The sequence below is a fragment of the Pollachius pollachius genome (assembly GCF_949987615.1).
Source record: "Pollachius pollachius genome assembly, chromosome: 5".
Classification (NCBI taxonomy): domain Eukaryota; kingdom Metazoa; phylum Chordata; class Actinopteri; order Gadiformes; family Gadidae; genus Pollachius; species Pollachius pollachius.
The window spans coordinates 27,208,733-27,211,232 of record NC_136938.1 but is presented as its reverse complement, the minus strand read 5'-3'; positions in this window follow the sequence as shown (position 1 = coordinate 27,211,232).

Genomic DNA, 2,500 nt, shown 5'->3' with positions numbered 1-2,500 from the left:
GTGCGTGTGTGTGTGTGTGTGCGTGTCTGTGTGTATGTGTGTGTGCGTGTGTGTGTCTGTGCAAGCTTGTGTGCGTTTGGTGTTCATCCGTGCACAACCCTTTCTTGCATCTGTGTGTGTGTGTGTGTGCGTGCGTGTGTGCGCATATGTGTGTGTGTGTGTGTATAAGAGATAGAAACACAGGGGGGGGGGGACTATGTGATGAAGGGAGTAAAGAATAATAGCAGATATCTCTTCAGTCAGACGACGTTCCTCAGACCCACTCATCTCCGTCCATTCAAAGGTGGTCATAATTACATCGTTGAGTATTTAGCCTCATAATTTACTCTGTCTCCTTTTATTTATCCCTCCCCCCCTCCCCCCTGCCCTCCCTCCCTCCCTCTCTACGGGGGTTTTCTGTATAATCTAGTCTTGTGTTGTCCACACTCTTATTTCAAGTGACTTTTTCGCAGTCTCTTTATCACTCTCATTTGCTTATTAAGTGGCCCTTGTTTTCTTCAAATAAAGTCATAATTACAGATTTGGCGTGGCGGGCTTAACGGACTATCTCCTCGTTATGGAGCAGAGAGGGATGAGAGAGAACCCTATTTTATCCCAACCACGACTTAATGAGGATTTGCATAGCTTGACACCATATGACTGCACGTGTGTGAGTGTGTGTGTGTGTGTGTGTGAGTGTGTGTGTGTGTGTGTGTGTGTGTGTGTGCGCTTGTGCATGCACATGTCTCATTTCCTTAATATTAGTGTTATTGTTTTATTATTTATGGATTCCCATCTGAAAAAAACAAATTCAACATTGGAACTACACACTGTACTAATGGATGGACTACATTTTATACGGCACTTTTCTAACCAGTGGCCACTCAAAGCACTTTGATTGGCCACATTCACCCATTCACGCACACATTCACACGTCGACGGCGGTGTTAGCCACGCAGGGCGACAGCCAGCTGGTCAGGAGCAGTCAGGGTGAGGCGTCTCGCTCAGGGACACCTGGACACTCAGCTAGGAGGAGCCGGGGATCGAACCAGCAACCTTCCGGTGACCAGCCAACCCGCTGTACCTCCTGAGCCTCATGCCGCCCCGATACAGGTCGAGGTTCACCTGCCTTGTGTAACACTCAGTAGATCTGGATGGGGTCGTGGTGTTTCCACAGACCTGAGCTCTGTTCCGTACTTTTTATGTATTTATCATCTATTTGTTTCTCCGTCCCCCTGCGTCAGACCACCTTGGGGGGGGGGGGGGGGGGGGGGGGTTGGGGGGTGGAGTCCATTAAGACACGGCCCAGCGACGCCCTGATTACATATGGTCGCCGTGGCGATGAGCTGAGCTGGACACAGCACAAGTGCTGCTGTTTATGGCAACTCATTATCTGGCCCATTGACCAGAACTGTTCTACACATCACAGGGTTGGTGTCCTCTACCTCTACTCACCCATCACACACACACACACACTCACACCGGGCACGCATCACACACACACCACGCATCACACACACACCACGCATCACACACACACCACGCATCACACACACAAACACACATCGGGCGCGCACACACGCATCACCCACACATCCCGCGTCACACGCACAGCACACACCGGGCACACACCTCACAAACGCAGGTACGCACAAACACACACACACACACAGACACACTCATCAAACACACACACAAACAGACACACGGGGGGATGGGTTAATAGATATGGAGTGGGAGTGTGTGTGTATCTAAGGTGGGACTGGTGAGTGGAGAGTTGGATGAGTGGATGAATGGATGATGGATGCATGAGAGGTGGATGAATAGATTAATGGATACATTTGGAGATTGAATCCATTCCTCTTTGCGCAAAATTTGGATTTCTGTGAGAAAATGTGTCTATAAATGTGTCTTTCTGTCTGACATTATTTGCGTGGGGGTCTTTGCGTATGGTGCTTGTGCATGTCTGTGTGCATGTGTGTGCGTTTGCATGTGTGTGTCCACGTGCGTGTGCATGTGTGTGTGAGCCCACCGCTACCATTGGCTGCCCAAGCAAAGTGTGTGCCGCCCAGAGAGGGGGAGAAAGAGAAAGAGAGGGGGAGAAAGGAAGAGAGAGATATAAAGATAGAGTGAGTGAGTGCGAGAGAGAGAGGTAGAGAGAGGGAGAGAGTGGGAGAGAGAGAAAGAGAGGGGGAGAGAGGGAGAGAGATATAAATATATATATATATATATATATATAGAGAGAGAGAGAGAGAGAGGGAGAGTGAGAGAGAGAGTGGGAGAGAGAAAGAGAGGGGGAGAGAGGGAGAGAGAGAGAGAGAGAGAGAGAGAGAAAGAGAGAGAGAGAGAGAGGGAGATAGAGAGAGAAAGAGAGAGAGAGAGGAGCGGCGAGGCTCAAGGGCACATTGGCTTCAAGCTAATGATAGAATGTAAATGGAGCAAATATCCTGCGCAAGAAAAGAGGCGCATACACACACACACACACGCCACGCACACACACACAGTGGCATCATGTTGATGG